This window comes from Oncorhynchus mykiss, chromosome 3 (assembly GCF_057628025.1).
Source record: "Oncorhynchus mykiss isolate SJ-2025 chromosome 3, ASM5762802v1, whole genome shotgun sequence".
Classification (NCBI taxonomy): domain Eukaryota; kingdom Metazoa; phylum Chordata; class Actinopteri; order Salmoniformes; family Salmonidae; genus Oncorhynchus; species Oncorhynchus mykiss.
Genome location: NC_143024.1, coordinates 83,295,036 through 83,319,482, shown reverse-complemented (window position 1 = coordinate 83,319,482; position 24,447 = coordinate 83,295,036). Strand labels below are relative to the sequence as shown.

Here is a 24,447-nt window from a genome sequence, read left to right as displayed (position 1 = left end):
ATCCCTGGTCCCACATATCCATGGATTTCGTCATGGGTCTCCCCCCATCTGAGGGCAACACTGCCACCCTGACAGTGGTCCCACTGTTTTCCAAGGCCGCCCACTTCATTCCTCTCCCCAAACTACCCTCGGCCAAGGAGATGGCCCAGCTCATGGAGCAGCATGGACTGTCGGCCAGCCTGTCCTCTGGGTTCCTCCCCCAGTCCAATGGCCAGTCGGAGTGAGCCAACCAGGACCTTGAGACAACTCTGCGCTGCCTGGTCTCCGCCAAACCCACCACCTGGAGCCAGCAGCTTGTGTGGGTGGAATACACCTGCAACACCCTTCCCTGCTCTGTATCACCCTCTGAATGTTCCCTGGGGTATCAGCCCCCACTCTTCCCCGAGAAGGAGGAAGAGGTCGGCGTACCTTCTGTCCGTTTCATCAACGGCCAATCGGCTTATATGGTGAGAGTTCGACCGCGGCCTGGAGGAGAGGTGCTGGGTCCCCGCTAGGGACATCCTGGACCCAGTCCTCATCGCCAACTTCCACCGCCGGCACCCCGGTCAATCAGGTATGCGCCCAGGCAGGACACCAGGTGGCGCCCCTGAGGGGGGCACTGTCACGCCCTGATCGGTTTCACCTGTCTTTGTGCTTGTCTCCACCCCCCTCCAGGTGTCGCTCATCTTCCACCTCCTGGTTATGACCCTTGCCTGTCCTGACCCTGAGCTTGACCCTGCCTGTCATCCTGTACCTTTGCCCCTGTTGCTTTAATAAACATTGTTACTTCGACACGGACTGCATCTGGGTCTTACCTTGATTCCTGATAGCAACCAGTCCATCCAGCATGCATAACAATGCAGTCCACACTCAAATGTGATGACTCAAATTTGTTACATTTTGGAGTATAGGCTGGACCAATTATGTACAAAATATATCTTGAATCAAGTTTGTTTTATGTTTTTCTTCCATGCGTAATATGAGCAAGGCTATGTATTGTATAACAGCACAATAATTATTTTAATAAATTTTTTTTTTCAGTCTTGGGCTCATAAGCCTTTACGTATGTATAAGCTCTAATATGCATATGGGTGTTTTGTATTAATCATCACCTTTGAAAGCGCTGTCCATTTCGTTGTGTTAGGATTTGAAACAACATCCACAACGACCATGTTTAGGCTACCTAGTGGCGCAGCGGTCTAAGGCACTGCACCTCAGTGCTAGGTGTCACTACAGACCCTGGTTTGATCCCGGGCTGTATCACAACTGGCCATGATCGGACAGCTCGCAATTGGCCCAGTGTCGTTATGGGAGGATTTGGCCGGGGTAGGCCGTCATTGTAATTAAGAATTTGTTCTTAACTGACTTGCCAAGTTCAATAAAAAAATGATATTTACACTCAGCTTCAACCTGCTGTTGAACTTCTTTCTTCAAATGGTTCATCACCGTGAGCAGAGTTTTTAAAAAGCATGATACTGTTTTGATGTGTTTGATGTGACTTTCCATTGCATTTTCATTGATGTCAGAGTGGTCAGACGGACAACAGAGAGTACCAGATCATTAGGACCTGATGGTTGTTGCCAAAGCATGTCCAGAGTGCATAAAAGGAGATTACCGTGACTCAAACTTCAGCAGGAATTTTACTGCGATCATGACTGCCGGTGTGGCGGTAATAGGGTCTGCAAATAGCCCTAGTAGCATCAGCATTAATGTAGACGTGTGTTAGGATACTATGTTAGGACTACCTGGCCTGATGATTCCTTGCTATCCCCAGTACATCTGGCCGTGCTGCTGCTCCAGTTTCAACTGTTCTGCCTGCGGCTATGGAACTCTAACCTGTTCACATGCTACCTGTCCCAGACCTGCTGTTTTCAACTCTCTAGAGACAGCAGGAGCGGTAGAGATACTCTTAATGATCGGCTATGAAAAGCCAACTGACATGTACTCCTGAGGTGCTGACTTGTTGCACCCTCGACAACCACTGTGATCATTATTTGACACTGCTGGTCATTTATGAACATTTCAACATCTTGGCCATGTTCTGTTATAATCTCCACCCGGAACAGCCAGAAGAGGACTGGCCACCCCACATAGCCTGGTTCCTCTCTAGGTTTCTTCCTAGGTTTTAGCCTTTCTAGGGAGTTTTTCCTAGCCACTGTGCTTCTACACCTGTATTGCTTGCTGTTTGGGGTTTTAGGCTGGGTTTCTGTACAGCACTTTGAGATATCAGCTGATGTAAACCTTTAGCAAAGTAAATCTACATCATCCTACTATGTACTGTATGCTATAGAACGACGAAAGACTGTTTATAACATGTAGAGGGGAAAAAATAGAGACAGAAAGAGATACAGAGAGAGAGAGGAGAGAGAGATAGAAGGAGAGAGAGAGAGATAGAATGAGCGAGATAGAGAGAGATAGAATGAGAGCGATAGAGAGATAGAATGAGAGAGAGAGAGAGAGAGAGAGAGAGAGAGAGAAAGAATGAGAGAAATAGAGAGATCGAATGAGAGAGAGAGAGAATGAGAGAGAGAGAGAGAGAACGAGAGAGGGAAGGAGAGAGATAGAATGAGAGAGAGAGAATGAGAGAGAGATAGAATGAGAGAGAGAGATAGAATGAGAGAGATAGAATAAGAGAAATAGAATGAGAGAGATAGAATGAGAGAGATAGAATGAGAGACAGAAGGAGAGAGATATAATGAGAGAGATAGAATGAGAGATAGAATGAGAGAGATAGAATGAGAGAGATAGAATGAGAGATAGAATGAGAGATAGAGGGACTAAGATAAGGAATGTTTTATTGATTGCCAGAGTTTGATTCTGCCTTCTCAGCAGGTGTGCGTGTGTGTGTGTATGTTTGTGTGTGTGTTTGGCTGGCCCTTAAATCTACAGGGGTGACAGCTCAGTCCAATAAGCTCTACAGTCCGTCCTTTCCCTACACAGCCTCAATACATTAGACTACTCCCAAAGCTCTACAGTCCTTCCTTTCCCTACACAGCCTCAATACATTAGACTACTCCCAAAGCTCTACAGTCCTTCCTTTCCCTACACAGCCTCAATACATTAGACTACTCCCAAAGCTCTACAGTCCGTCCTTTCCCTACACAGCCTCAATACATTAGACTACTCCCAAAGCTCTACAGTCCTTCCTTTCCCTACACAGCCTCAATACATTAGACTACTCCCAAAGCTCTACAGTCCTTCCTTTCCCTACACAGCCTCAATACATTAGACTACTCCCAAAGCTCTACAGTCCTTCCTTTCCCTACACAGCCTCAATACATTAGACTACTCCCAAAGCTCTACAGTCCTTCCTTTCCCTACACAGCCTCAATATATTAGACCACCCCCAAAGCTCTACAGTCCTTCCTTTCCCTACACAGCCTCAATACATTAGACTACCCCCAAAGCTCTACAGTCCTTCCTTTCCCTACACAGCCTCAATACATTAGACCACCCCCAAAGCTCTACAGTCCTTCCTTTCCCTACACAGCCTCAATATATTAGACTACCCCCAAAGCTCTACAGTCCTTCCTTTCCCTACACAGCCTCAATACATTAGACTACCCCCAAAGCTCTACAGTCCTTCCTTTCCCTACACAGCCTCAATACATTAGACTACCCCCAAAGCTCTACAGTCCTTCCTTTCCCTACACAGCCTCAATACATTAGACTACCCCCAAAGCTCTACAGTCCTTCCTTTCCCCACACAGCCTCAATATATTAGACTACTCCCAAAGCTCTACAGTCCGTCCTTTCCCTACACAGCCTCAATATATTAGACTACTCCCAAAGCTAGCAGAACCAGGCTACACATAGTGGAAAGATACTGCATACTTTCACACATTATTCTGAAAGTGTAGACTGTAACACTGTGTGCAGTACACTACATGTCTTCTGTCAGTAATTGTTTTTCTTATTTGGATCCGCATTAAGTTTTGCAGAAGCATCAGCGACTCTTCCTGGGGTCCACACACCCCAAAATACATGACAAGTAACAAAACACGGATTCACTGAGAGACAAGGAAAGTCACACCATTTTATAACACAACGATACACAAACGATGCAACAACAAAAATCATACAAACAATACAACTAAAAAAGTGTGTGTGTGTTAGAGTGTGTCTGTGTGTGTGCGTGTGTTTGTGTGTGTTAGAGTGTGTTTGTGTGTGTTAGAGTGTGTTTGTGTGTGTTAGAGTGTGTTTGTGTGTGTTAGAGTGTGTTTGTGTGTGTGCGTGTGTTTGTGTGTGTTAGAGTGTGTTTGTGTGTGTTAGAGTGTGTTTGTGTGTGTTAGAGTGTGTTTGTGTGTGTTAGAGTGTGTTTGTGTGTGTTAGAGTGTGTTTGTGTGTGTCCCCTCACAGTCCCCGCTGTTTACGTAGGTTGTTTTTTAATCCGTTTTTAAAGGTCATTTTGCTGTTTGCTTGAGTTATTGGAGATGAAATGGAGCTCCAAGTCTGTTACCGTGAATTCGTTTTGGACTTGGAGACTGTAAAGAGACCCCTGGTGGTATGTCTGGTGGGGTATGTATGAATGTCTGAGCTGAATGCTATTTGATTATGCAGACAATCTGGAATTTTCATTGCAGTAATACTTCTCATAGAAACTAGAAGAAGACATTAATCTCTTGTCAACCCTCAACCAGGAAATACTGGCATGCATGTTGTTGATGTTAGTTCTGTATGTGCAGTTAAGGGGAAGGAGTGGTTCTCTGTTTGTGTCAAAAAAGCAAAACATATTTTTATAACAAACATACCCCTCCCACCTTCACAACAACTTTGTCAATATGACTTGCCCATGATAATTGACCCTCTGTCCCGCCCTGAACTGTTTCACCTGTTCCTGTGGTTGTCTCCACCCCCTCTCGCTGTCACTTATTTCCCCAGTGTATTGATGTGCCAGTTCGTCTTGTATGTTTAGTCAAGTCAACCAGGGTGTTTTTCCCATACTTCTTTTCTATTCTCTTTTTATAGTCCTCCCGGTTCTGACCCCTGCCTGACTCTGGACTCCCTTCCTGCCTGCCTGATCATCCTGCCTGCCCTGACCTTGATACTGCCTGCCCTTCAGTACCTATTGGACTCTGATCTGGTTTTGACCTTTTTGCCTGTCCACGACCATTCTCTTACCTACCCCTTTGGATTAATAAACATTGTAAGACTCCAACCATCTGCCTCCTGTGTCTGCATCTGGGTCTCGCCTTGTGCCTTGAGACCCTCCAATGTTATACTGAGGAGTTCAGCTTCCTCAACTTGCTCAATGGTCATTTATGTACAACTCCAGTTTAGGTTTAGGTCTTACAGAATGTTTTGAACCAAATACAATGCTTTTAGGTTTATTTAGGTTTATTTAAGACCAGTTTATTATGAATCACCCATTCTGATACTGACTGTACCTCCTCATTGACTTAGAGAGCTGACATGTATTATTATGAATCACCCAGTCTGATACTGACTGTACCTCCTCATTGGCTTAGAGAGCTGACATGTATTATTATGAATCACCCAGTCTGATACTGACTGTACCTCCTCATTGGCTTAGAGAGCTGACATGTATTATTATGAATCACCCAGTCTGATACTGACTGTACCTCCTCATTGGCTTAGAGAGCTGACATGTATTATTATGAATCACCCAGTCTGATACTGACTGTACCTCCTCATTGGCTTAGAGAGCTGACATGTATTATTATGAATCACCCAGTCTGATACTGACTGTACCTCCTCATTGGCTTAGAGAGCTGACATGTATTATTATGAATCACCCAGTCTGATACTGACTGTACCTCCTCATTGGCTTAGAGAGCTGACATGTATTATTATGAATCACCCAGTCTGATACTGACTGTACCTCCTCATTGGCTTAGAGAGCTGACATGTATTATTATGAATCACCCAGTCTGATACTGACTGTACCTCCTCATTGGCTTAGAGAGCTGACATGTATTATAGAATCCTCTGCATACATAAACATTCTCACTTCATTTAAGACCAGTGGCAAATCATTTGTAGAAAATAAAGAGTAACAGCCTGAGGAAACTGCCCTGAGGGACATCGTACTGTACATATCTGCTGTTGGAGAAGCTTCCAGTGAAGAACACTGGGTTGTATTGGATAAATAACTCTCCAACCCAGTGATTTTCAATAACAATGTATGATCAATAACATCAAAGGCTGCACTGAAATCTAACAACGCAGCTCCAACTATCATCGTATTATCCATTTATTTGAAACAATCCTCAGTCATCTGAGTCAGTGCAGTACAAGTTGAGTGCCTTTCTCTATATGCATGCTGACAGCCAGTCGTGAAATTGTTCTCTGAAAAATAGCATTGTATTTGGTTAAACACAATCCTCTCCATCAGTTTACTAAGAACAGGCAGCAAACTGATTGGTTGGCTGTTAGAGCAAATGGTGCTTTACTATTTTTAGGCAGTGGAATGACTTTAGCTTTCTTCCACGCCTGTGGACTCACTCCTTCAGGCTTTGGTTAAAGACATGGCAAATAGGGATGGCAATACAGTCTGCTGCCCTTCTCAATAGTTTCCCATCAAGGTTGTCTATACTGTACCTGGTGGCTTATCATTATTCATGGGTAACTATAGTTTTTCTACCTGTCCCACACTAACTTGACCAAATTCAAAACAACAATCCTTCTCTTCCATTATTAGATCTGTTATACAAAAATAGATGCTTCACTGTTCATTGTTGTCATTTCACTTTTGTGTTTTTCCACTTTACAAGTGAAATAGTCACTGAAATTATTGGCAAAATTGAAAGGTTTTATTATAAATGACTGAGCAATTTCCATGAATGCTGGAGATGAATTGGGTTTCTGCTCATCGTATCATTTAAGGTACTACATAGTCTTTTTCCATTGAGTTTTGTCATTTATCTTGTTTGGGAATATAATTATTCTTATTTTTGTGTAGTTACAATTTACAGTATGCCAACCAATCAGATGAGCAGCCTGATACCTCTATTGCATCATTTCTTTGAACCATATCATTTTTCAGCTCTCTCCAGAACAGCCATCTTGTCTTTAAACCTCAGGAACTTGACCACTATCATCCTGGGTCTGTCACCTAGGCAGGTTACATGTTTTCCAGACCGGTGGGCACGCTCCACCTCAATCTTTATATGATCCAGCTGCAGCTTTTCACTGATCATTTTTCTTACTTTCTCCTCAGACTGCCCAGTTCTCATGTGAAGACGGGTATGTCATCCACAACAATGTTATTCCTCCTGGATTGTCCCTCTAGACAGTCTGTTTTCCCAGTCTTTGGTAACAATGATTCAAAGAGTGTGCTGATGTCAACTGGAGAGGACTTACAGTTTGTTGTCGTCTTGCTGCAAGTCTTTTTAATGACATCCACCTCTCCCTGGAAGAACTGCAAACTGCTTTTAAGGCCTTGGACCTCTTTGGTCAGATTGTCCATTCTTTTGTTAGTTGAGTCCATATTACGAGAATTATGTTCTCAATGTTCATAACCCAGTTCAATTAAACTACTCGGTCTGCAACCCAGAATTTGTAAGATACTGGTTGAATGAAACAGACCAGCTAAAATAGTCAAAATGTTTATTCACGAGGGCGCTAGTTCGTTGTACAAAACCATTCATTTTATACTAGCTCCTTACGCACATACTTTTGCACACAAACAGTAGGTATCCTACGTACATACTGTACCAATACCCAGCCGACAAAGATTAGGGACCGTGAGAAGCACTCCCTGTCCCCCCTCAAGATTAGGGAGTACTCACTGCCCTCTCCCAAATCTCTCAGTGGCCCCTAGCCAAGGTCGGCACCTAATTTTTTCTCAGACAGTCTGTGTTTAAGATACTATAGGGACATATTGTACAGATATATTGTTTTACCCTAATTCTGACTAAAACTACACACATCATTTATTAGAATTTGACTGACTAAGACTACATACATCATTAATAATAATTTTATGATTCTAATGTATTTAATTGATGATTCTAATCAATTTCATACAATTATGTAGTTTCAGGGTGGAATATTCTAAACATTAATTTAAACATATAAATTCCAATCACAGTCCATCAGTATTTGCACAAAGCTCTTGAAGCTAATTTCCTGTTGTTGTATCAACTGCTTGAAGAATAATGTTTGTTAATTTAAATATCCTACACCTGTGATAGAGAAACACAGTCCTCTCGATGACTCCCATCTTTGGTGTTGGATGCCAATGTAACAATGTAAGCTAATTCTGGCAGTTTTCACATAAACACTGACACACTAGACTACTGCAACCCTGTTTCCCCTGACATAAACCCTGACAGACTAGACTACTGCAACACCGTTCCCCCTGCCATAAACCCTGACACACTAGACTACTGCAACCCTGTTCCCCCTGCCATAAACCCTGACACACTAGACTACTGCAACACCGTTCCCCCTGCCATAAACTCTGACAGACTAGACTACTGCAACACCGTTCCCCCTGCCATAAACCATGACACACTAGACTACTGCAACCCTGTTCCCCCTGCCATAAACCCTGACACACTAGACTACTGCAACCCTGTTTCCCCTGCCATAAACCCTGACACACTAGACTACTGCAACCCTGTTTCCCCTGCCATAAACCATGACACACTAGACTACTGCAACCCTGTTTCCCCTGCCATAAACCCTGACACACTAGACTACTGCAACCCTGTTTCCCCTGCCATAAACCATGACACACTAGACTACTGCAACCCTGTTCCCCCTGCCATAAACCCTGACACACTAGACTACTGCAACCCTGTTCCCCCTGCCATAAACCCTGACACACTAGACTACTGCAACCCTGTTCCCCCTGCCATAAACCCTGACACACTAGACTACTGCAACCCTGTTCCCCCTGCCATAAACCCTGACACACTAGACTACTGCAACCCTGTTCCCCCTGCCATAAACCCTGACACACTAGACTACTGCAACACCGTTCCCCCTGCCATAAACCCTGACACACTAGACTACTGCAACCCTGTTCCCCCTGCCATAAACCCTGACACACTAGACTACTGCAACCCTGTTTCCCCTGCCATAAACCCTGACACACTAGACTACTGCAACACCGTTCCCCCTGCCATAAACCCTGACACACTAGACTACTGCAACACTGTTTCCCCTGCCATAAACCCTGACACACTAGACTACTGCAACACCGTTCCCCCTGCCATAAACCCTGACACACTAGACTACTGCAACACCGTTCCCCCTGCCATAAACCCTGACACACTAGACTACTGCAACACCGTTCCCCCTGCCATAAACCCTGACACACTAGACTACTGCAACACCGTTCCCCCTGCCATAAACCCTGACACACTGGACTACTGCAACACTGTTTCCCCTCCCATAAACCCTGACACACTAGACTACTGCAACCCTGTTCCCCCTGCCATAAACCCTGACACACTAGACTACTGCAACACTGTTTCCCTGCCATAAACCCTGACACACTAGACTACTGCAACCCTGTTCCCCCTGCCATAAACCCTGACACACTAGACTACTGCAACCCTGTTTCCCTGCCATAAACCCTGACACACTAGACTACTGCAACCCTGTTTCCCCTGCCATAAACCCTGACACACTAGACTACTGCAACCCTGTTCCCCCTGCCATAAACCCTGACACACTAGACTACTGCAACCCTGTTTCCCCTGCCATAAACCCTGACACACTAGACTACTGCAACCCTGTTCCCCCTGCCATAAACCCTGACACACTAGACTACTGCAACCCTGTTCCCCCTGCCATAAACCCTGACACACTAGACTACTGCAACCCTGTTCCCCCTGCCATAAACCCTGACACACTAGACTACTGCAACACCGTTCCCCCTGCCATAAACCCTGACACACTAGACTACTGCAACCCTGTTCCCCCTGCCATAAACCCTGACACACTAGACTACTGCAACCCTGTTCCCCCTGCCATAAACCCTGACACACTAGACTACTGCAACACCGTTCCCCCTGCCATAAACCCTGACACACTAGACTACTGCAACACCGTTCCCCCTGCCATAAACCCTGACACACTAGACTACTGCAACCCTGTTTCCCCTGCCATAAACCATGACACACTAGACTACTGCAACCCTGTTCCCCCTGCCATAAACCCTGACACACTAGACTACTGCAACCCTGTTCCCCCTGCCATAAACCCTGACACACTAGACTACTGCAACCCTGTTTCCCCTGCCATAAACCCTGACACACTAGACTACTGCAACCCTGTTTCCCTGCCATAAACCCTGACACACTAGACTACTGCAACCCTGTTCCCCCTGCCATAAACCCTGACACACTAGACTACTGCAACCCTGTTCCCCCTGCCATAAACCCTGACACACTAGACTACTGCAACCCTGTTTCCCCTGCCATAAACCCTGACACACTAGACTACTGCAACCCTGTTCCCCCTGCCATAAACCCTGACACACTAGACTACTGCAACCCTGTTTCCCCTGCCATAAACCCTGACACACTAGACTACTGCAACACCGTTCCCCCTGCCATAAACCCTGACACACTAGACTACTGCAACACTGTTTCCCCTGCCATAAACCCTGACACACTAGACTACTGCAACACCGTTCCCCCTGCCATAAACCCTGACACACTAGACTACTGCAACACCGTTCCCCCTGCCATAAACCCTGACACACTAGACTACTGCAACACCGTTCCCCCTGCCATAAACCCTGACACACTAGACTACTGCAACACCGTTCCCCCTGCCATAAACCCTGACACACTGGACTACTGCAACACTGTTTCCCCTCCCATAAACCCTGACACACTAGACTACTGCAACCCTGTTCCCCCTGCCATAAACCCTGACACACTAGACTACTGCAACACTGTTTCCCTGCCATAAACCCTGACACACTAGACTACTGCAACCCTGTTCCCCCTGCCATAAACCCTGACACACTAGACTACTGCAACCCTGTTTCCCTGCCATAAACCCTGACACACTAGACTACTGCAACCCTGTTTCCCCTGCCATAAACCCTGACACACTAGACTACTGCAACCCTGTTCCCCCTGCCATAAACCCTGACACACTAGACTACTGCAACCCTGTTTCCCCTGCCATAAACCCTGACACACTAGACTACTGCAACCCTGTTCCCCCTGCCATAAACCCTGACACACTAGACTACTGCAACCCTGTTCCCCCTGCCATAAACCCTGACACACTAGACTACTGCAACCCTGTTCCCCCTGCCATAAACCCTGACACACTAGACTACTGCAACACCGTTCCCCCTGCCATAAACCCTGACACACTAGACTACTGCAACCCTGTTCCCCCTGCCATAAACCCTGACACACTAGACTACTGCAACCCTGTTCCCCCTGCCATAAACCCTGACACACTAGACTACTGCAACACCGTTCCCCCTGCCATAAACCCTGACACACTAGACTACTGCAACACCGTTCCCCCTGCCATAAACCCTGACACACTAGACTACTGCAACCCTGTTTCCCCTGCCATAAACCATGACACACTAGACTACTGCAACCCTGTTCCCCCTGCCATAAACCCTGACACACTAGACTACTGCAACCCTGTTCCCCCTGCCATAAACCCTGACACACTAGACTACTGCAACCCTGTTTCCCCTGCCATAAACCCTGACACACTAGACTACTGCAACCCTGTTTCCCTGCCATAAACCCTGACACACTAGACTACTGCAACCCTGTTCCCCCTGCCATAAACCCTGACACACTAGACTACTGCAACCCTGTTCCCCCTGCCATAAACCCTGACACACTAGACTACTGCAACCCTGTTTCCCCTGCCATAAACCCTGACACACTAGACTACTGCAACCCTGTTCCCCCTGCCATAAACCCTGACACACTAGACTACTGCAACCCTGTTTCCCCTGCCATAAACCCTGACACACTAGACTACTGCAACACTGTTTCCCTGCCATAAACCCTGACACACTAGACTACTGCAACACCGTTCCCCCTGCCATAAACCCTGACACACTAGACTACTGCAACACCGTTCCCCCTGCCATAAACCCTGACACACTAGACTACTGCAACACCGTTCCCCCTGCCATAAACCCTGACACACTAGACTACTGCAACCCTGTTCCCCCTGCCATAAACCCTGACACACTAGACTACTGCAACCCTGTTCCCCCTGCCATAAACCCTGACACACTAGACTACTGCAACCCTGTTTCCCCTGCCATAAACCCTGACACACTAGACTACTGCAACACCATTCCCCCTGCCATAAACCCTGACACACTAGACTACTGCAACACCGTTCCCCCTGCCATAAACCCTGACACACTAGACTACTGCAACACCGTTCCCCCTGCCATAAACCCTGACACACTAGACTACTGCAACACTGTTTCCCCTGCCATAAACCCTGACACACTAGACTACTGCAACCCTGTTCCCCCTGCCATAAACCCTGACACACTAGACTACTGCAACACTGTTTCCCTGCCATAAACCCTGACACACTAGACTACTGCAACACCGTTCCCCCTGCCATAAACCCTGACACACTAGACTACTGCAACACCGTTCCCCCTGCCATAAACCCTGACACACTAGACTACTGCAACACCGTTCCCCCTGCCATAAACCCTGACACACTAGACTACTGCAACCCTGTTCCCCCTGCCATAAACCCTGACACACTAGACTACTGCAACCCTGTTCCCCCTGCCATAAACCCTGACACACTAGACTACTGCAACACCGTTCCCCCTGCCATAAACCCTGACACACTAGACTACTGCAACCCTGTTTCCCCTGCCATAAACCCTGACACACTAGACTACTGCAACACCGTTCCCCCTGCCATAAACCCTGACACACTGGACTACTGCAACCCTGTTTCCCTGCCATAAACCCTGACACACTAGACTACTGCAACACCGTTCCCCCTGCCATAAACCCTGACACACTAGACTACTGCAACACCGTTCCCCCTGCCATAAACCCTGACACACTGGACTACTGCAACCCTGTTTCCCTGCCATAAACCCTGACACACTAGACTACTGCAACCCTGTTTCCCTGCCATAAACCCTGACACACTAGACTACTGCAACACCGTTCCCCCTGCCATAAACCCTGACACACTAGACTACTGCAACCCTGTTTCCCCTGCCATAAACCCTGACACACTAGACTACTGCAACCCTGTTTCCCCTGCCATAAACCATGACACACTAGACTACTGCAACCCTGTTCCCCCTGCCATAAACCCTGACACACTAGACTACTGCAACCCTGTTCCCCCTGCCATAAACCCTGACACACTAGACTACTGCAACACCGTTCCCCCTGCCATAAACCCTGACACACTAGACTACTGCAACACCGTTCCCCCTGCCATAAACCCTGACACACTGGACTACTGCAACCCTGTTTCCCCTGCCATAAACCCTGACACACTAGACTACTGCAACCCTGTTTCCCTGCCATAAACCCTGACACACTAGACTACTGCAACACCGTTCCCCCTGCCATAAACCCTGACACACTAGACTACTGCAACACCGTTCCCCCTGTCATAAACCCTGACACACTAGACTACTGCAACCCTGTTTCCCCTGCCATAAACCCTGACACACTAGACTACTGCAACCCTGTGAATGCAAAGAGGCCTCTGTCCACAAAATAGATGAAATGAACTGGCAAAGGAGTTGTGTCCTCATTTAAAGGCAAGGGCAGTGTGAATACAAAGAGAACTGAGCTATTTAGCTTTTTCTTTACCCCAGAGCTCACTTTAAAGAGGACTGAGATCGGTTATTTTAAAGAGGACTATATGTGAAAACACCCTTAAACAGCACCAAAGAGCAGGGATTCAGACAGCCATGCGCCCGGGACAATCCACAGTTACAGGCACAAGGCCGTGACGGGCTGTGTTCAAGCTGTTAAGGAAACATTGCTAGCTTGATAGCTAGTTAGCAGCTAGGCTATCTGCTACGCCAAACAGCTCTTTAGTGGATGTCTGTACCATGATAATGCATGGGCATGCACACTTTTTTTTAAAGTCAACTTACACATTGTTGGAAAAGGACCTGTAAGTAAGCATTTCACTGGTAGTCTATATCAGTTGTTTACGAAGCATGTGACAAATACAATTTGATTTGATAGGTCTTAATGAAGCCTTCATACAACTGTAATAAAGTCCACATAATAACTTAACTTCTTGATGAAAAAACTCACAACTTAATTAAGCATTCATAAGTTACAGCTAGTTTAATTAAAGTGACATATTTTTTAGTTTGAGTGAGATTAATTAAATCTCACAGTTTCCAGAAATGTGTTAATGGTTTCAAAACAATATTAATGTTATATGATTTATCATTAAGGACCTAGCCAATTGTTTTTTAAGATATTCAATGGATTTAAAAGTAATTTTGGCGCATAAAAAATAAGTATTTCAATTAAGCATTGATGGAAAGTGAAAGGTGTTTGAAATGAATGAGGTGCAGTTTTAATGAACAGAAAAACAGGTGTCAGATGGAAGAGAGGATGAAGAGAGAGAGAGAGTTTGACACACTCAAGCAAAACAACTTGAGGCATCTGAAGCAGACAGGGATATTAAAAATGCCACTCAAAACACACACACACACACGCTCACACACACACGCTCACACACACACGCGCTCACACACACACACACGCGCTCACACACACACACACACGCTCACACACACACGCGCTCACACACACACACACACACACACACACACACAGACTTGTACAGCTAACCTTGCGGGGACACTCAATTCAGTTCCATTCAAAATCCTATTTTCCCTTACCCCTAACCCTAACCCATAGTCTTACCTAACCCTAACCCGTAGTCTTACCTAACCCTAACCCGTAGTCTTACCTAACCCTAACCCGTAGTCTTACCTAACCCTAACCTGTAGTCTTACCTAACCCTAACCCGTAGTCTTACCTAACCCTAACCCATAGTCTTACCTAACCCTAACCCGTAGTCTTACCTAACCCTAACCCGTAGTCTTACCTAACCCTAACCCGTAGTCTTACCTAACCCTAACCCGTAGTCTTACCTAACCCTAACCCGTAGTCTTATCTAACCCTAACCCGTAGTCTTACCTAACCCTAACCCGTAGTCTTACCTAACCCTAACCCGTAGTCTTACCTAACCCTAACCCGTAGTCTTACCTAACCCTAACCCGTAGTCTTACCTAACCCTAACCCGTAGTCTTACCTAACCCTAACCCATAGTCTTACCTAACCCTAACCCGTAGTCTTACCATAACCAAAAACCCTAAACCAAAAAACCTAACCTTAACCCTAACCCTAAACCTATCACTAGCTCCTAACCCTAAAAGTAACACTAGCTCCTAACCCTAAAAGTAACACTAGCTCCTTACCCTAACCCTTAACGTAATTCTAACCATAACACTAATTCTAACCTTAACCTTAAGAAATAGCATTTTACCTTTTGGTGGACTAACAAAATGTCCCCAGTTGGTCAAATGTTTGTTTACTATTCTTGTGGGGACTTTTGGTCCCCACAAGAATAGTAAAACACATCCACACAAACACACACACCATCTCCTCTCTCTTAAATGTTTACTTTCCCCACACTCGCGTATTTTCACTCTAAGGAGAACCAGTACAATAGAGGATGGACGCTATTTGATTTCTTTAACTTCAAATCTTTGATTAGGAAAACATTGTACATGTTGCTGAGATGAAAAACCTTGCCTTCTCTCTCTCTCCAGTGGATGTATGCTTGACAGATATTTGTTTGAGCATTCCAAATCATTCATAATATCTAGTGGTGTTTAGAACCAACAGACTTCTGTCTCTACTTATCCCAACTTGTTCAATTGAAACTTTGTTAGGCTGCTTCTGTTTCGAAATACACTACATGACCAACACACCATCACTGAGTACCACTCTTCCTATTTTCAAGCATGGTGGTGGCTGCATCATGTTATGGGTATGCTTGCCATTGGTAAGGACTAGGGAGTTTTTTAGGATAAAAATACATGTAATAGAGCTAACCACTGGCAAAATCCTGGAGGAAAACCTGGTTAAATCTTTTTTCTAACAGACATTGGGAGACCAATTCACCTTTCAGCAGGACAATAACCTAAACAAATGCCAAATATACACTGGAATTGCTTACCAATACAACATTGCATATTCCTAAATGACCTAGTTACAATTGGGACTTCAAATTTGCTTGAAAATCTATGGCATAACTTGAAAATGGCTGTCTAGCAATGCTCAACAACCAACTTGACAGCGTTTGAAGAATTTTCCAAAGAATAATGTGCAAATATTGTACAATTCAGGTGTGCAAAGCTCTTAGACTTACCCAGAAAGACACAGCTGTAATTGCTGCCAAAGTTGATTTTAACATGTATTGACTCAGAGGTGTGAATACTTATGTAAATTTGATATTTAATTTTCAATACATTTGCAAACATTTCAAAAAACATGTTTTCACTTTGTCATTATGGGGTATTGTGTGTAGGTTGGTGAGATTATTATTTTAATTGAATCTATTTTGAATTCAGGCTGTAACATCAAAATGTGGGCTAAGTCAAGGGGTACACTATGAATACCTTCTGCAGGCACTATATGTGACAGCCTAAACACATAGCGTAATTTAGCAGATGTTTTTAAGTTACCTACAGTGAACACATAAATCACATGTATCCCAAACAACACAGACCATAAAACTGGTCATTCATCAATTCCAAAAGGCTGAAACAGATTGGGGTTGTTGAGTACCATCTCTCTACAGCCCAGACAAATCAAGTCTGACATTTTCAAGTGGAAATTACAAACGTTAAAAGCATTTTTAAACATTGACTACACTACAATTTGCATTTCCTGCTGTGCAGAAAAACTGAGAAAACAGAGATCAAATGAAGATAGCAGATCTAGATTGTCTCAGCAGGGTTAATGTGCCTGTTAAGTGTGTATCCATGCCTGTATGTGTGTGTTTCTACAATTTAGAAGTCTTACTAGAGAGTTGGTGTGCATGTTCACGTGTATAATCTCTGCAGGGGTGGTGTGCCTTCCTACAAAAATATGTGTGTAATTCTCACATCACTGGGGGTGGTGTGTGTTCAGATGTGTAAAAATAAGTGTGTGTGTGTGTGTACAGTATGTTAGAGAGTGAAATGTTCACTGGGTGTGATGTTGCTGGAGAGCCTGCAAAGGAGAATGATGGGAGAGACTGCTAGGAAGAGGGAACGCAACGCCCTGCTACAACTCAACTCCCCGTGGAGTGAAAGAGGTATGGGACTGTAGGTGGAGTGAAAGAGGTATGGGACTGTAGGTGGAGTGAAAGAGGTATGGGACTGTAGGTGGAGTGAAAGAGGTATGGGACTGTAGGTGGAGTGAAAGAGGTATGGGACTGTAGGTGGAGTGAAAGAGGTATGGGACTGTAGGTGGAGTGAAAGAGGTATGGGACTGACACAACCAACACAGGACATAACCCTCAGCTCTATCTGAGACACAACCAACACAGGACATAACCCTCAGCTTTATCTGAGACACAACCAAAACAGTATATAACCCTCAGCTCTATCTGAGACACAACCAAAACAGTATATAACCCTCAGCTCTATCTGAGACACAACCAACACAGGACATAACCCTCAGCTCTATCTGAGACACAACCAACACAGGACATAACCCTCAGCTCTATCTGAGACACAACCAAAACAGTATATAACCCTCAGCTCTCTCTGAGACACAACCAACACAGTATATAACCCTCAGCTCTCTCTAAGACACAACCAAAACAGTATATAACCCTCAGCTCTCAGCCTCCTCTCCTGAGAAACAGAACACTGGCTTATATAGCTGGAGAAGGAGTCTAATGGGATACAGCTGTATCCTGGCGAGGGGGCGTGGTCAGCTCTCCAATTAGCGTTTGGGGGCCAACCAATGAGCTGCTTGGGGGAATTCAGGAAGCCATCCTGAAACCCACACATACAAATACACAAACCACAAAACAGAAACTGGGGATCATAACAGACTGCAAAGGAGAATCATGGGAGAAGAAAAGAGGACAGGGAAGTCTCACTCTCTCTTCCTCCTTCTCTCTTCTCCACTGGGCTCAGACATCAGTTCAATGTCTATTTTTCATTTACATTTGATTGAGTTGTCAACTGAAGTAAATTCAACGCGAAATCAACAAAAAAAATGTCACCACGACATTTAGGTAAAAATTTGGGTGAAAAAATAGGAAGTTCCTTTACGTTGATGTTCCCTTACGTTGATTACTTTTTGAAAATCCAATCAGTTTTCCACGTTGACTCAACGTCATCACATTTAAACAACGTTGACTCCACCAGTTTCTGCCCAATGGGTTCTCTCTGCTATCCTTTCTTTCTCAACTCCTGTTTGGGCCCCACACATAGGCCTTAAAAGTTGTATTCCCTGGCCCCTGCCATACCCCCATAATCTCCCTGTGCTCTCTACTGCTGATTACACTATTGACGTATCGACAAGCTGAGAGTGGTGTTGCATAGTCTGCTGTGGGCTCTCTCATTCTCTCTCTCAGCTTTGAACCGATCTCTTTCTCCTTCTCATTTTCTGCTCTTTCTTTATGTCCCCTGTGTGTATGTGTATGTGTGTGTGTGTGTGTGTGTGTGTGTGTGTGTGTGTGTGTGTGTGTGTGTGTGTGTGTGCGCATGTGTGTGTGCGCATGTGTGTGTGCACACTTGTACACAACACTGTTCTTCCATTATGGGTCAGCTCACAGACAACATGTAGACATTCAATAATTAGGCAATAAAGCCGTAGGAGGTGTGTATTGTGGCCAATATAACACGGCTAAGGGCGTTTCTTACGTACGATGCAATGTGGAATTCCTGCGCATAGCCCTTAGCCGTGGTACAGTTGAAGTCGGAAGTTAACATACAATTAGGTTGGAGTCATTAAAACTCGTTTTCAACCACTCCACAAATTTCTTGTTAACAAACTAGTTTTGGCAAGTCAGTTAGGACATCTACTTTGTGCATGACACAAGTAATTTTTCCAACAATTGTATACAGACAGATTATTTCACTTATAATTCACTGTATCACAATTCCAGTGGGTCAGAAGTTTTTATACACTAAGTTGACTGTGCCTTTAAACAGCATGGAAAATTCCAGAAAATTATGTCATGGCTTTAGAAGCTTCTGATAGGTTAATTGACATTGTTTGAGTCAACTGGAGGTGTACCTGTGGATGTATTTCAAGGCCTACCTTCAAACTCAGTGCTTGACATCATGGGAAATTCAAAAGAAATCAACCAAGACCTCAGAAAAAAAATTGTAGAAATCCACAAGTCTGGTTCATCCTTGGGAGCAATTTCCAAACGCCTGAAGGTACCACATTCATCTGTACAAACAATAGTACACAAGTATAAACACCATGGGACCACGCAGCCGTCATACCGCTCAGGAAGGAGACGCCTTCTGTCTCCTAGAGATTAACGTACTTTGGTGCAAAAAGTGCAAATCAATCCCAGAACAACAGCAAAGGACCTTGTGAAGATGTTGGAGGAAACAGGTACAAAAGTATCTATATCCACAGTAAAATGAGTACTATATAAACATAACCTGAAAGGCCGCTCAGCAAGGAAGAGGCCACTGCTCCAAAACCGCCATAAAAAGCCAGACTACGGTTTACAACTGCACATGGAGACAATGATGTGTAATTTTTTGAGAAATGTCCTCTGGTCTGATGAAACAAACATAGAACTGTTTGGCCATAATGACCATCGTTATGTTTGGAGGGAAAAGGGGGAGGCTTGCAAGCCAGAGAACACCGTCCCAACCATGAAGCACGGGGGTGGCAGCATCACGTTGTGAGGGTGCTTTGCTGCAGGAGGGACTGGTGCACTTCACAAAATCGATGACATCATGAGGGAGGAAAATTATGTGGATGAATTGAAGCAACATCTCAAGACATCATGTCAGGAAGTTAAAGCTTAGTCGCAAATGGGTCGTCCAAATGGACAATGACCCCAAGCATACTTCCAAAGTTGTGGCAAAATGGCTTAAGGACAACAAAGTCAAGGTATTGGAGTGGCCATCACAAATCCCTGACCTCAATGCTGTAGAAAATTTGTGGGCAGAACTGAAAAAGTGTTTGCCAGCAAGGAGGCCTACAAACCTGACTCAGTTATACCAGCTCTGTCAGGAGGAATGGGCCAAAATTCACGCAACTTATTGTGGGAAGCTTGTGGAAGGCTACCCGAAACATTTGACCCAAGTTAAACAATTTAAAGGCAATGCTACCAAATACTAATTGAGTGTATGTAAACTTCTGACCCACTGGGAATGTGATGAAAGAAAGAAATGCTGAAATAAATTATTCTCTCTACTATTATTCTGACATTTCACATTCTTAAAATAAAATGGTGATCCTAACTGATCTAAGACAGGGAATTTTTTTACTAGGATTAAATGTCAGGAATTGTGAAAAACTGAGTTTAAATGTATTTGGCTAAGGTGTATTTAAATGTTCGACTTCAACTGTATATTGGCCATATATCACAAACCCCCGAGGTGCCCTATTGCTATTATAAACTGGTTACCAACGTAATTAGAGCAGTAAAAATACATGTATTTTCATACCCGTGGTATACGGTCTGATATACCATGGCTGTCAGCCAATCAGCATTCAAGGTCTCGAACTACCCAGTTTAAAATGCAGTTTAGAACACAGACAACCGAACACTCTGCACTACCCAATCCCCTCCCAGACCTCGGCCTCCTGTCTGCTCCAGATAGCACAGCAGTGGAGCAGATTTACAGGAGCCATTACTGCCTGATAACACTGTGAAGACTACAGTAAATGCAACCGGGGGGGGGGGGGGGGGGGGGGGTGTAGAGAGGGACAAAACAGAAGGAGAGGGAGAGGGAGAAAACGAGTTATAGAGAGGGACAAAACGGAAGGAGGGAGAGAGAGAGGAGGGAGAGAGCGAGGGAGAGAGAGAGGGAGAGGGAGAAAATGAGGAATAGAGAGGGACAAAACGGACGGAGAGAGAGAGAGGGGGACGGAGAGAAAGAGGGAGAAAACGGAAGGAGGGAGAGAGGGGGGATGGAAAGAGGGAGGGAGAAACTGGAAGGAGGGAGAGAGAGAGGGGGACAGAGAGAAAGAGGGAGAAAACGGAAGGAGGGAGAGAGGGGGGGATGGAAAGAGGGAGGGAGAAAATGGAAGGAGGGAGAGAGAGAGGGGGACGGAGAGAAAGAGGGAGAAAACGGAAGGAGGGAGAGAGAGGGGGATGGAGAAAACGGAAGGAGGGAGAGAGAGGGGGACGGAGAGAAAGAGGGAGAAAACGAAAGGAGGGAGAGAGGGGGGGATGGAGAGAGAGAGAAAACTTGTAATATCGAGGGACAAAACGGAAGAAGGGAGAAAGAGAGAGGGGGGAGAGGGGGAGAGAGAGAGGGAGAAAATGAGGAATAGAGAGGGACAGAACGGTAGGAGGGAGAGAGAGGGGGGACCAGAGAGAAAGAGGGAGAAAACGGAAGGAGGGAGAGAGGGGGGGATGGAAAGAGGGAGGGAGAAAATGGAAGGAGGGAGAGAGAGAGGGGGACGGAGAGAGAGAGGGAGAACATGAGGAATAGAGAGGGACAGAACGGTAGGAGGGAGAGAGATAGGGCAAACAGATGCATAATGCAATAGGATCCAGTGGTTTTGTTGATAATATGAGGCTATCACACCAGGACATGAGGGAAAAGCCCAGGTAGTGATGTCCATGTTGGTTCTGGACCTGCAGTAGCACAGGAAATCACACACACACACACACACACACACACACACACACACACACACACACACACACACACACACACACACACACACACACACACACACACACACACAATGTGGGGAATGGTGGATACAACAGCTGAGAGATGGGATTAACTATGTTCTCGCACATTAGAGCCAGCATGCCATGCAGAGACACCAAACCTGTGTGTGTATGTGTCCATGTACTTCCTGACCTGATCATTGCCAGCCTGACCAGGTGTTTAAACACCCAGACGATGGAATAATAGTGGACTGGCATTCAGAGGAAATGGACTCATCACATACACTACACACTGTAGACACAAGACCAGATAAACTAACTACAATTACCTGACAGAGAGAGAGAGAGAGAGAGAGAGAGAGAGAGAGAGAGAGAGAGAGAAACAGAGAGAGAGAAACAGAGAGAGAGAAACAGAGAGAGAGAAACAGAGAGAGAAACAGAGAGAGAAACAGAGAGAGAGAGAAAGAAACGGAGGAGGGAGAGAGAGAAAGAGAGAGCGAGAGAGAGAGAAACAGAGAGAGAAACAGAGAGAGAAACAGAGAGAGAGAGAGAAACAACAGTTTTGAAATCAGGTGGTAGGCATCTACACTGCCTCTCTCTTGCTTCTCTCTCTCTCTCTCTCTCTCTCTCTCTCTCTCTCTCTCTAATTAAACATCCTGACAGATGCCTTCAAGTGGTCTTACACTGATGCACTCGGTTGCAATGAGTACATCCATCCATAGATACTGTTCGAGTAAGGGATACACACACACTGTACACACATACATACCGTACATACATTGCACCAGTCAGAGAACGAGAGAGAGAGAGAGAGAGAGAGAGAGAGAGAGAGACAGAGAGAGAGAGAGAGAGTGAGAGAGAGAGAGAGAGAGAGAGAGAGAGAGAGAGAGAGAGAGAGAGAGAGACAGAGAGAGAGACAGAGAGAGAGAGAGAGAGAGAGAGTGAGAGAGAGAGAGAGAGAGATACCGCACAGCTGTATCATCATTTACTGGCATTAAATCCCTGGGCCATTTGCTCGTTTTATTTGGATGCCATTCAACTTGGATACTTTACTTAGGTGATGCGACACATGACACACAATGTTAAAGTTCCCAATTTTCCAAAATAATTGGGTGTCTGCTTGCCTGTCAGCGTTCTGCTGCTGTATAATAGCCTAGATGGTGGTTGTGTACAGTATATGTAGTGAGAGCTGTGTACATTCCGCCCGGTCGTTTACCAACCTCCTTCACACAGCGAGTCTCCCCGTGGGTAATCACCGTGTGGATAAGCCTATCCCTAGGGGAAAACGGAGCAACCATCGGGGGGCACCCTGCAAACGGGAGACATATGACGCAGGGATAAGGGTGGTTGATTGATGATGATCCTATTTCGGGAAGTGCATCTCGATTAGAATGAATAGCGAGCCTCACAACTGAAAGCCCAATACCCACTGGGCACAGATGTCAGTTCAACGTTTAGTGTTGATTCACATTTGGTTGAGTTGTCAACTAACGTGAATTCAACGTGAAATTTCACCATGTCATTTCACCATGTCACCATACAAAATGCCCTTACGTTGACTTTTTGCAAATCTAATCAGTTTTCTAAGTTGATTCAACATCATCACATACATTTTTGTGGGTTGAAATGATGTGGAAACAATGTTGATTCAAGCAGTTTTTTCCCAGTGGGTACATCCAGTATAGGCTGCTACTGTCCTTCAGGTTAAAGCCTCATCCTCAGTAAGGTATGGAGAGATATTAAGGTGGCTCATTAGACAAATGCAGAATCAAATGTTCAGAGCCTGAGAGACAGGTTAGTAGTTCTGGGCCCTTCTAAGAGGACTGTCAGGTGTGGATAATGACAACCACATTACAGATTCAATCAGGTGTAAACCGTGAAACTGACATAGTGCATGCCCCTCTCACAGACATTGTCATTGTATATTGATTGCAATCAATTGCCTTCCAATCTGCGATTGGTTGAATTAGGTCCAGAATAGAATAATTGCTTTTAAAAATACTTACTGGAACTGATCTCAATTAGAGGCAAGTCACTCATTCAAGGTCTGCCGTCTTAAAAGTACTCTCACAAAAACTATTTTGGAGTAAAGTGCATCTTTTTTTAACCAGAACACTCTTTTTAGCCAGCCAAGCAAAAACCCATAAATGAGACACACTGTTTTAAATTCTCATTCCCCACAGAGTGCCATGGTTGTTAATTGAAGCTCCAGCTCCCAAAGCGAAGAGGAGGAAACTCACATGTAAAATGGAGCCAGAAAACTAAAATGGTGGTTCTGTCAGGGAGGGTGATGGGACAAGCTCAGGAAAGACTAAACTCCTTGCTTCGCCCACTTTCCATATGTCTCTCTCACTCTCTCTTCCTCTCCTCCTCTCTCCATCTCATTCTCCCTCCATCTCATTCTCTTACTCTCTCTCTCCCTCTCTCTCTCTCCCTCTCTCTCTCTCTCTCTCTCCATCTCTCTCTCTCTCTCTCTCTCTCTCTCTCTCCAACTCTCTCTCTCTCCCTCTCTAGACTCACTCAACTGAGGGCACAGGGGGAAAATAAAGAAAGAAGCCATGAGGTAGAGAGAATTTGCTCTCTGCTTTCTTTTTTTGCTCTGTCAATCACAGACACAGAGTGCTGCGGAGAAAATCCCAT

At 45.2% G+C, this 24,447-nt stretch overlaps 1 protein-coding gene and 1 long non-coding RNA gene across 4 annotated transcripts in view; one reads left to right on the top strand and one right to left on the bottom strand.

Moving 5' to 3' along the window:
• The window catches only part of LOC149984700 (uncharacterized), a 39,373-nt gene extending 34,236 nt beyond the window's left edge, over positions 1-5,137 (top strand). The window contains exon 2 of the long non-coding RNA XR_016494842.1: positions 4,948-5,137. This is a non-coding gene — a long non-coding RNA (uncharacterized LOC149984700). The remainder of the gene's footprint in view (positions 1-4,947) is intronic.
• LOC110504643 (interleukin-1 receptor accessory protein-like 1-B) overlaps positions 1-24,447 on the bottom strand; it is a 455,299-nt gene that overhangs the window by 163,156 nt on the left and 267,696 nt on the right. The window lies entirely within an intron of this gene.